Genomic DNA, 12,824 nt, shown 5'->3' on the forward strand with positions numbered 1-12,824 from the left:
TTCCTTCCTTTGTGTGTTTGTTTTTTCAAGATAATATGGCGTAAGCAACGAATGTAACCCTGTGTCTTGCAGTAATTCATGTGTGGACTGTTACTAAAGAGAAAGCCTTAGATTCCTCATCAAACGCGAAAATCGACTGTCGGCGTCGGCATCGGCGGCGTCAGTACGAGTGATGCAAAAAAAAATCATCACGTGCTCATGGCACAGATCGCCAAAATTTGTGACGTCATCATTACGTCATGTGATGACGTCATCACATGACATCACCGCTTGGTCAAGGGTGGGCCGATCACGGAGGCAGTGCGAAACAAGGTGACGTGCAAAAAGCTTTCGAAGGGAGGAGTGGGAGGATCAAGACATCGACTGAGAAGAAAAGGGAGATGGCTTTCGCCTTCGAGTCGCCTGCTGAATTACACAGCATTGAAATATTGTGATTCGCAATTCGCACGTCGAAACCATGGACAAGTACGCGATCCAACCCGTGCAAGCTTCCACCGTAGTGAAAGAAATCAATCGGTCTTTATTTCGGCGTCAGCGATTGTAAAACGGTCGTTTTGAAACCGATGGTCATATACTTATCCCTGATACTGGCAAAACAACGATGCAACACCAGGCAGAACCTTGCCTTTCATTCGACTTTTATGGTGGTGGTATGACGTCACACGTGACATTTCTGCTGAGATCACGTGACATCGAGGTGTTGATGTGCTAATAGAATTCTTCTGTAAAGGGGCATAGGGCAAATACGTCGAACCGAAATCGACTACCGTATCTATACTCTTACTACCTATAGCGCACAGAAGGAACAAGACACAGAGGTACGACGCGGACACAGCACTAACTTCGAACAAATTATTTATTTTACGAAGCAGTGCAAGTAAAAAACAGACAGCAACGCACGCAAGCGCATATGTACGAGATTAGAACATTTAAAACAACGATGATACATGTGAATGTAATGAAGACGAAGATAACGTAAAAGTACAGCGAAAGAAATATTTACCAGATTACTAGGGCATCTTGAAAAACCATCTTGGTCAAGTCACCCTTGGTATCACATTTAAAAAACCTAATTCTTCTTCTTTCTTTTTTGACAGCTCAACTGAAGGCGTGCTAACGCACGTGTCCCCCAAGCGAGCAATCTTCGCCGTCTCACTAGACTTCGTCCTGTTACACTGCACTGTGAGTACATAGCTACACACCCACAGTTCCTGCAGTGAACAGCGCGATAGCCAGCGCTTTCAGTCCGCACATTATTTGCGTGCTCACGCAGCCTATCATTTGCGAACCTTCCCGTTTGTCCAATGTATTTTTTGCCACAAGACAACGGAAACACACATACAACATTGTTCTCACACCGAATAAAGCTTTTTTTTTTTTGCTTTTTCTGGGAACTGGGCATCTCGGAACCGCAGTAGCTGTAGCCTTGTACAAGCTGGACAGCCTTTTTGGTGCTGAAAAGATTACGCTTACATTTGCGTTATTGGGAAGGTTCACGAATGATAGGCTGCGTGAGCACGCAGCCTATCATTAGTAATATAGTATGCGAATGCATAGTACTCTTGCATACTAGCAGCGCTCGTTAGCGTTGGCTGGTGCCAGATAGTGTTCGCTCATATTGGCTAAAGGTGGCTGTCCACTGTTGTAACAGCACCGTTGCCCCGAGTCAATTTCAACCTCTACGATCGGCTTTTCCACTAAATTTTACTTAGAAGCTGTCTTTGCGAAGCCGTTTCTCATTTGCCGGCTTTGTCCGACACTGACGCATCATGGCAACGCGAAAAACAAAACGAGGGACACATACATACGGGACAAGCGCTTGTCCTGTCTGTATGCGTTCATCGTTTAGTCTTTCGCGCTGTCATGTACGAGTGTTCGAATAGTCCGTAGTTCTTCGCTATAACAGCGTTGTCAGAATTGGATCGAAGTTGGAGATCGCCGCTGTTCGCTTAGTTGTCTTCTCAACGACATACGGTGAGTATTGGAACAAAGCCATAGATAGTATTTGCCACTCGATTAGTCAGGCTATAGGAGCCGCCCTTGAAACGGCACGTATTTTCGGCTCGACCCGTTTTGTTTTACGGTTTCGCGCTCACTAAAGCGCGTCTTTCTCAAGCCTGGCAGGCTCGACTCGTACACTTGAGCTTTTTCCCCATTGTTCTTTTTCGTTTTATTTTATTGCTTAACGCGCACGCTACCCGCTGCCCATATATCCCGCCTGTTTGCCCCCCTCCTCTCCACTGATCCTTCTTTCTTCTTTATTTTCACGGCAATTCCTTCCTCTTGCCGCACGTGCTCAGCTAGCACGCCGCTGCTGCCAATGTTTGTGAAATAGGTGCGGCAGCGAATGGCGATACGACGGCGCAGAATGCCGGCCTCTTTTGAAATAGGATCCACGAAAAACAAAAAAAAGAAGAAAAATTTTACACGTCAGAGAAACGAGGGGAAGGGGGGGCGGGGCAGATTAAGGGGGTGTCGAATAGGATATGTGTGCAATCCACCTCGCCAGCACTGTAGAGTGCAACGAAAGCTGTACCACGTCTCATCCAACCAGAAAAAAGGGGACCAGAAGCAAAGCAACGCTCTTAATTGTCAGTTTCTGATAATGCCCTTGGTGCTGCCCTAATTAGAAAATTTCATGTAAGGATTAGCAGCACTGCACGGCCGCGTGGCCGTACACTGTTCTGGAACACGTCTCCGGCGCTCATTAATGAAATGCCTACACTAGCATCAGTCTTCAGTGAATGGCGTACACGAGCCTTAGCCTTCAATGTGCTGTACGGAATTTGTGTGAAATCCGAACATGTACACCCAACGTATTCGTGTATATGCAAACGTACACGCGTACAAATGTTAACGTGCACGCACCACCGTCCGGTACACACCGAGGCACACATATTCGTACATGCACTGACTGGCGGAAGGGAATGTTTGCTGCGGTCTTTTTGTTCTGTGTCCTCAAGAACATGGCAAACATTCACCGCACGAATTGGCCGCATGGCGTGCAATTCAACACATTAAAAAATAATCAAGAGAGATGGAGGGGAGAGGAGGGGGTAATCGGATACGTAGTAACCTAGGACAGAATCTCGCAGGTTGCCGCAAAATTAGGACATCGCAATACAAACGGGCTCGACGAGGGCTGTAGGTATATGTTTCTATAAAAGAAAAGTAAAAATATCTATAAAATGGTGAAGCTGGCAGGCATGAGGTAGGCCTCAGTACGGCACAACACGTCTAGGCTCATACCCAAACCAGACGGGACCACTGTCGTTTTGTGGTCGATGTCGCTGTCATACAAGCCTGCTGTTGCCAAGTAAGCTTGAATGATTGGCATCGTACTCAAGATCGGCGTCAACAGATCGAAAGATACTGTGGGGCAAAAGTTTTGTAAACAAGTTTAAAGTGTCCCATGAAGGCTGGCCACGATGTTGTGGTAGTAGGAGCTATCTTTGTCAAAGGCAGAATCGTCATTCTTGGCACTCCATCTCACCAACGCCGTACAGTGCAAATAAAAGCACTAAAGATATTAGCTGCGAACCCTTTCACGTAACCCTAAACGTCTAAACTTGCAGCGAATATGTCCCGCTTGCGCGTCTGGATACACAGTATACAAGAACAATGCCGTCAGCGCGCCGGAAACACTACGCTCGGCACCGTTGCTGTGGCAGCCATACCAGAAAAAAAAAAAAAAATCCACGCATCTCCACGAAGTGAATCATGACGAGTGGGCGAAGCTCTGTATATCGTATGTGTGAGTAACCGTACGTTACCCGAGCGTTGCCCCATGTAATTGAGGGACATAAAGTGACATAAAGACTCGACGACAAAGCCAGGTCCTAAGGTCCAAAATGTCTACGTTGAAGTCGCCGACTATAAAGGGTTTCTGCTTGTATGTGTTTTATATTGTTCTGTCAAAATTACGATTGATGTGCGTGTATTGTAAACCTTTTCGTTTTATTCACACACAGACATATACGTTGCGACCATAGCAACGGTTTTCTATATACCGTGACAGCCGACAGTGAGAGTCGACAACAAAGCTAGCAGGGGCGTAGCTGGGGGGGGGGGGGTTGAACCCCCCCCCCCGAAATGTTTTAGTTTTGCTTGCGTATATATACACGCACACATACAAACGCACGCACAAACATACATAAAGTATGGTTGAACCCTCTCCCCCCCCGAAAAAAATTTCCGGCTACGCCCCTGAAAGCTAGGTCCTAAGGTCCATAATGTCTACGTTGAAGTTGCCGACTAGTATAAAGGGTTTGTGCTTGTAGGTGCTTTATATTGTTTTATATTGTTTTGTCACAATTATTATTGATATTAGTCCTTTGTTAAACCTATTGTTAAAACCACGCATCTCCACAAGTGAATCATGACGAGTGGTCGAGTAGGTGTGTAAGCACAGACGACAACGTAGACGGACGGACACACCAAACACTGATTGTCATGTCGTGACTATGCAGCGCTCACGTACCAGATACTGTTCTTCAAAACACGATGGAGGCCAAAGGGCTCATACATGCTACCACGACAAGTGTTCTGTAAACAAACGCACACACACGCGTGTTGTGGTCACATTTTATATACCCGTTAACGAGGTTTTCACCAAACAACGCTCAAATGCTGCGTAATACGCCGTCAACACGGAAAGAGATCGAAGCGCCGTCAAGCAAAAAGAAAAAGAAAAGACGTGCAGTAAAGGCATGCGAAATATGATCGTTGTTCCTTGCGCCATCAAGTAATTCCGTTATGTATACACCCTGATAATACAATGGTTCGCGTATCAAGCGAGGGTCGTTCGCCGTTGTGGCAGCTATAAGCGCTCCTCGTAGCGTTCACTTTCGAAAGCGCGCCGCTTCATTATGCGGGCGTCCACAAACAGCCGCCCCGGACGGCTAGTGTTTGTCGACGTGGCGTAGTACATAGCATGATAACGAGCAGAAGCCGCCGCGGGTATTCAGCGTTAAGAGGCCCCGATGCGCGTGTCCAGCCCTCAATGCGTACAGCAACTCCGTTAAACTCAGCCATACAGAGACGATGGAGGACGAACATGAGTACACACGCTCGTGAAAGCAATTAAGCGCTCTGCGTGTGTCACGCTTGCATGCAACCTTGCGCAGAATCACTTCACGTCAGGTATATGTGCGGCTAGGCACAATGCATGCCTGTGAAACCAGTGCTATCGATCGGATACGCTGCGGCGTTTCCAGCAACAAAAAATTACTACAGGGAAACGTAGTACTGCAGTATACGTGGGAACGATGGCAAACGAAATTTCATTGTTTGTAAACATCTATGTTACTTTATCTTGGCAATATTTGAGGATTCAAAGGAATATCACGCAAGTTTTGGTGGGACATGCCGCCTGTCAATCTTGGCATTCATAACGTACACTCTAAGACAAAATCGAGTATTTTGGGAGTGTTTCTGCCACACAACAACAATCGCCATCCACCTCGCGTGCTTTCCTCGTGTTATCACCGCGGTCGTGGCACTTCCTGGTCACGAACGGCGCGCGCGTTATCAGCGTGACATAGCATTCTTGACAGGAAAGTGACGAGAACTGGGTTTTCAAGAAAGGAAACGCGAGCAAGCCAGATGACGATTATTGTTGTGTGGCAGAAATACTCCCCAAATACTCGATTTTGTCTTAGAGTGTAGTAACTTGCAGTGGAACAAAGCTCCCAGAAGCCATAAGGACGAACTTCCTGCAAATCTGTGCATGTTGTTCCCATCAGGAACAATTTTTTTCTGAACTCTCAATGCGGCACTCAAAGTTCAATATAAAAAAGAACGTTATTAGCTGTATGCACTAACAATGACGCTATATCGAACCAGTGAGAATCGAACCCGTGATGCCAGGCACTCAGGATAGCGCAGAAGGCCGAGTCACAGTCACATGAGTAGGCAGCTTTCACAATTCATGCACAGGTCTCTTTGTCGGTCCCCTCTATTGGGAGAAATAAAGTTTTGATCATCATCATATCAGAAAATGACAACCATGTCAAGTTCTACCCGTTGAAGGGCCGATACACGAACGACAGATGAATAAAGACTCATTCGCACCTGCGGCAAACACAGATCGCGCGACCATTTGCGACCATGGCAACGAAAAAGCGACTCAAGGCGTCCGACGTTCACATCTGCGTGCCCCTTTACCCGTCGCCACACAGAATTCGCGTCGGCTCGCATTTCCATGGACTGCTCCGTAAAATAAGCTGACGTCCCGTTCTGGCGCATGTGTTTGGTTCAGAGGTCTGCGGCTGCAGTCGTTCGACTGAGCAATCGAGCGCACCGAGGGGCTGAGACAAAGCAGTTTGCTTTGCGACCAAAGCGGCCATTTGCGACAATTTTCGCCCAGTCGATTCGCGACTAACTTGGTCGCGCGACCGATGCCAGTCGCAGGTGTGAACGAGCCTTCAAGTTTTGAGAACCAGTTTGCACTGGGACGCGTGTCGTAATCAATCAACGCACACAATCGGCATTGTTGCCGCAGGCGGATGGAAATCTCGCCGCGTATCTCCCTAAATACAGACGCGTTTCTGCGAAAAACGGCGCAGGCAATGAGACATGCATGCTGCCACGCAGCGCGCCGAATAATCTCAACCGAGGCGGAAGCGCGTGTCGCAATCGACCCAGTTCGATGCCAAAACTTCCCCTTTCGACTGTTTATCGATAGCCGACCTCGAGATTCGTGCACGCACCGCGGTCAGGTGAGGGCGACTGCGAGGACGCGCTGCGTGAGACGCGCGCTATACTCCGATAAGGTCGTGGCAGGAAGAGAGAGATAAAAGGAAAACCAGCGCATGCGCCGCGTATACTTCAGGCAACAATGGAGGATTTCGCTTTCGATTCGTGGGCGCCACCATCTTAGGCTTCAACAAGAGTTGAGTGCCAGTTTCATCTGTCGCGACATCGAGGTAACGAGATGGTGCGAGTCTATTTGCGCATCAACAGCTTTAGATCACGTAACCGGAGCAGAAACGTCGCATATGGTGTCAGCTATGAAGCTTGAAAGCGTTCCATAATGCTCGAGTTTGATAACATCCTCATAAACAGTCACCGAGATGACATTTGCAACAGTATTTTTTCTCTTTCTCCCTGCTTGTAGACCAGACCGCTTTACATAATGGGTACATCTGCATATATTATTGCGTAAGCCATCATGTTTACGAGAAGCCATTCTAAACATCTCCCTAAGCGAAGGCGACCCCTTAGAGGCGAAATACTGTACATGATCGGCCTTTCTTCGAACGCGTTCTCTTTCGCTAACGCGATTGCCTAGAAGCCAGCAGTTCGACGACGACAGCGGGCTCTTGGCCAGGGACGCGGTAGTCCAAACCGTACGTTCGAAATTCGAACAAGACCTGCAGCGGTGGTCTAGTAATTATAGTGCTCGACTGCTGACCCGAAGTGCTCGACTGCTGATCTTATGGTGCATGACTACTGACCCGAAGGCCGCAGGATCGAATCGCGGCCGCCTTTTGATGAACGCAAAACGCTAGATGCCCGTGTGCTTAGATTTAGGTGCACGTTAAAGAATTCCAGCTGGTCGAAATTTCCGGAGACTTCCACTACGGCGTCTCATAATCATATCGTGGTTGTGTGGAATAAAACGCGAGCAATTACTATTAAATTCGAGCAAGGACCAAACGTGTGCAAGATTCTGCCACAGGTCCGCTTTGGGATCCGCTATACTTGGCGAGCACTCGGAGCCGCTCCTTATCCCTTTTCGTTGCAAGCGTGCGTCAGCGACACCGCGAAGGTGCGCCGCTCTATATTTAATCGTCCGCAGCCAAGCAACCGTTCTCTGTTTGGCGCACACCCCGGTGCAACAGAACAGCCGCACGCTCTCTATCATTTGCGCGACGATAAGATACCGCGAAACCTCTCCTCCCGTCCGGTTCTTTCTTTGTCCTTTACGCTCTCTCCTTCCGATCGCCTCCGAGACGAACTACGTGCCGCATCTCGTAATTTGTACGCATCGCTGCACAAGCTCGTTATTCAAGAGAAGATATTGAGTTCATCGAAGACAACGCCTTCATTGGACTCTTCACCCGCATTCTTGAACGGGATATGACGTCCAACTTCGGGCAAAAGTATGGGCCGATCTCGGAGGCAGTGCAGTCCGGCAGAGCATCTCACTAAATTAAGTGACCAGAACTAGCGTATTTACTTGCATACTACTACTACTACTACTACTACTACTACTACTACTACTACTACTACTACTACTACTACTACCACTACCACTACTACTACTACTACTACTCCTACTACTACTCCTACTACTACTACTACTACTACTACTACTACTACTACTACTACTACTACTACTACCACCACTACCACTACTACTACTACTACTACTACTACTACTACTACTACTACTACAACAACAACTACTACTACTACTACTACTACTACTACTACCACCACCACTACTACTACTACTACTACTACTACTACTACTACTACTACTACTACTACTACTACTACTACTACTACTACTACTCGTTTCTTGTTTATTTCGACTATAAGATGTCCTTAACACGCGTGTTTCCTGACCCGCTCTGCTCTTGTCCCTTAACGCTAGACATATAATTTTCCTTGCCATGGCTCGCTGCGTCGTCTTCAATTTAAGTTGAGTCCTCTTCGTAAGCCTCCACGTTTCTGCCCGACAAGTACTTGACCGGGTTATCTGGAGAAACCCGGGAGAGGCCTTCGCCCTGCAGTTGCCGTAGTAAGGATGATGATGATGATGATGGCTACAGTGCTGGCTAAGCAATCACTAATGTCGGCTAAAGTTGGCCGTCCCGAAGAAGTCGTACGTTGGCAGGTGCCAGCCAGCACTGAAGGCCTGGTTTGCTGCGTAAAATAGTAAAGCGTATTGGGATACGTAACACTGAATAGAGGAGAGGGTACGATACGCCCCGCCCGTCCACGTGCCGCAGTCCTGTAGTCAGCATGGCGGATATCGTCATCGTCATCATCATAAGCACCAGCCCCGGTTCACTTCAATCCTCTGCACATGATCTCCTATTTACCCCTGACCGCATTAATTGCGCGCACCGACCTAAATCGCACCTTCCGCAGGAAGTTATCTTGGTCAAAACAGAGAGAGGAAGGATCGATAGGCGGTTCTACTTTCCCCACATGTAAGGGACGCCTGTAAAGAAGGAAATCGTAATCATGGTCCTCTCTCGCTTGCCTCAAATCGAGCTCTATATTATCCAACTTATGTTGACCCACGCGCACTTTCCCACGTACACCGTGTTCATCCAACGCTGCACGAAAAGAAAAAAAACAAAACAAACAAAGCCCGGCGTAGCAAACAGTTTCTCGCAGAAATGGTGGAAGGAAACGGGTGAGATAGAGAGGGAGAGAAAGGGAGCTCGAGAAGAGGGAAAGGAAAGGAAGTTACAGAGAGATAAAACAAAAGAGAAAGGGATCAAGAGTCGCCGCTGATAAGAGCGCCAGACCTTTGCGCATTCGAGCGCGTCGAGGCGACAGTCACGTCGCCATCGACGAAAGCTTTTTTTGTTGTGGAAGCCAAGGAAGGCCCCATGCGATACAGAAGGAAGGATGAACGTCAAAATGGCAAATACATACTCAGTAAGAGGAGTGGTCTTCACGTTTACGCTTCGTTATGGCAGGCACTGTTACACACGAAGTTAGAAAAAAGCTCACTGGGTCCCTCATGCATTTGCCTAAAACGACTCCAATGCGAAATCCGTGTTCTTTTTCTTCTCAGTCAATGTAGTGACCCTTCAGTGACGTGTTTCCGTAGCGGAAATGACGCCGAAAAAATGCACACGATCACATGGCAAAGAAAAAAAAGTTCCGTCAACGGGAGTCGAACACACCACCTCTCACAGTCCGCGACAAGGGATGCCGGGCACGCTATCCACTGCGCCACGTTCACGCAAACTGGAGGCTTTACAGGCGGGCCTTTTATATGTCACGCTTTTCTCTCGCAGTGCTCTTGGTCGGCGGGGTGGTGTCGCGCTGTGGGACCGGTAAAGTGAAGTAATGCATCATGACCGTGGCTTCCGCGATTAGCTCCCGCAACGCGTCGTTGCTACGCGTCCGTCCCATTCGCCGCGTTTCTAATAGAAGCGCAATTTTGTCAACGCCTTAACACACCGCGAGGTGGCGACCTTAGCCGAAGCGTCGGCCTTGCCCACAGCATCCATCCATACCAAAAATAGCTCTGCGACGCGCGCCTGCCTCGCCTGCATGGCTAGAGTGTACTGGCCTAGCTGTAACACCGCGACAGGGGAGACACGACACGCGTCACAAGCAAAAGCCAACAGACAACACAAAAACTCCGATGTTTTCGTTTTCCTATGTCCTTGCCCGAACGACAAACTTTTTCTGTGATGACAATTTCACAGCTAGCAAATTAACCAGCACAAAGTACGACTGGAAGGAAGTTAGGCAGGTAGTAAACTTTATTTATTTATTTATTTATTTATTTATTTATTTATTTATTTATTTATTTATTTATTTATTTATTTATTTATTTATTTATTTATTTGCATACACAGCTATGCACAGAGAAAAGAGGGAGAGAGCAGGCAAGCAACTGCCCCTGAAGAAATCATCCCCCCGTTTTCATAGAAGGAGGACCGGATAAGAAGAAATAAGTCAGAACACACTGACCAGTATAGTTCTGGTGCAGTGAGCTCGTGGCCTTTTTCCTCGTCAATCTTTGTGCTGGTTAAGTTGCGATATCTCAGAGGAGCTTGGCCGAACCGAAGTACTCCCTCCGACTAGCTCAAGATGAACCGCAGCGCAACTGCCGAGACGAGGACTATAAGAATCGTTCTCGTCTCGGTAGCTGCGCTGTGGTTCATGAGTGGCATCACCACCTCGCACAAGTTTTCATCTTATCTGTAGCTATCTAAACTTTCTGTCCCAAACACAGTGTAAATGTTCCTGAACTTTTTGAGCAGCCCAGCTGAAATTGGCGCTATAGAGTCCACCCTTATGTTCTAATCCGCAATTCTACACTTCCGCGGATTGCTAGCACGCGAGCCTGACAGAACCGATCTCTCTCTCTCTCAAACGACGGCGACGCCTTCGTGACAGAAGTTATGCCCACTCGACCCTTGGACCTAAGTGCGGCCGCGGCTTGAACGGCGACGCCGGCGCACCGCTATCAACCGCGTTGTGCCGGCAATTCGCGACACGCAGAAAGAGACGCGTTCCAAGAAGGAGACGAGCCGTGTGTGCATGCGAAGCCGGATAGACGGTCACGCGCGTGAAATGAGAAGGCATCCGGTCAGCGGCGTGTGCTCGTCTTTCGAACGGACCCTGCTCCACACTGAATTAGCTTAGAAGCGATAGAGAGAATCAACCGTTATTTTAGGAACAGGCGCGTTCTGTTCACCCAGAGGTGGGTGACTTCCTTATTCCAGTCAGTCATGGCTTGCATCCTATGACCGAGCCCTGTCCACCAGCCGGAGCTGGACCTTGGGGTTTAGTGACGGCAGCAACGCCTCCTACTGGTCGTCCGGATTTTCTTGTACGCTCCGTTCGTCTATGGGCGGGATATTGGGATTTACAGACGCTTTTTCAAAGACCCGGTTTGCCTTCGCGTGGAAGAAAAAAAAAATAAAACAAAGAGAATTGTTACAAAATCAATCACGGGATTGAGTTGGGAGGAAACATTGTCGCTATTATAGCCACATGCAGTCAACGTTAGGCGACAATTGGCCATTACTAGTCATCATTTGGTCTGCTCCAATTCTGGCCAGCATCGCACACAGTCTAGCAGACAACTTCGAAGACAGCATTGAGACCTAGTCGTCCGAGTAATAAAATATATCTGCACAACGTTTGCGCAACATGAAGCCACCTCGTGTCGACAAGAGAAAAATAAAGAAAAAATCACGCCATATCCACGAAGTGAACGATGATTGAGGAGCTGGCTCGGAGATAATCGGGTAAACCGTGAATGCTCCGTACAATTCCTCTACTGTCATATAAAGACGTCACATGATGTTATAGTAGCGATTGTGGTCAGGTTGTTGTCGAACCACAAGCGGTCACCACAAGCGGTCACAGACCTTGCAGCTGTGGCCGAACGTGTCGTCGAGAAAATCGCGCTTGAAGCGCGCGTCGGCGCCACCAACTTCAGGTAGCGACCGCTTTCGGCGCTTGGCCGCTGCATCCCGTGCCCACACCTTCTCGAGGTTCTCTTGCCGCCGCTTCCACGCTGGTTCGGCTTCGTGGGTTTGTATCTCGGGGTCCGCACAACGCTGACGTCTCTCAGCGGCCTCGCGAGCTCTCACCGCAGGGTCTTAGCGGCGAGCCCGCGCTGCTGCTGCCTTGCGAGCCCTCCGCTCCGCCGCCTTGTCTTCTTCGTTCTTGTTATTAGTATCGAAGCGCACTGCCGTAGCGAAGCGAGCACCGCATGCTACAGTTGACTATGATATATGTGGTTTTGCCTGCGTTAATGTCATCATCAAGGCGCTCGAAGAACAAAAGGAAGAGGACTTCTCTTTCGCGCGAGCGTGCGCATGCTATATATATGCTATATATCAAGACTCTCAAAGAACAAGAGGAGGAATACTTCTCTTTCGCGCAAGCTGCGCCTGTAGCGATCGCCTCTGGAACTAAGGTTACGCTTACGGCGCGGGACTCCGCCCCAGCTTAAAAACCTGGCGAGCCAGCTCCTAAAACTGAAAATTGTCACTTCTATAACATCTTTCAAATTCGAATTCGAATTCATCAAAAACTGAACAAAGGTTACATTAAGCGCGTAAGAAAGCGTCTACGTGCGGACAGACAGCCATGCTTTTTTTTTTTCC

Source organism: Rhipicephalus sanguineus, chromosome 11 (genome assembly GCF_013339695.2).
Source record: "Rhipicephalus sanguineus isolate Rsan-2018 chromosome 11, BIME_Rsan_1.4, whole genome shotgun sequence".
NCBI classification, from domain to species: Eukaryota; Metazoa; Arthropoda; class Arachnida; order Ixodida; family Ixodidae; genus Rhipicephalus; species Rhipicephalus sanguineus.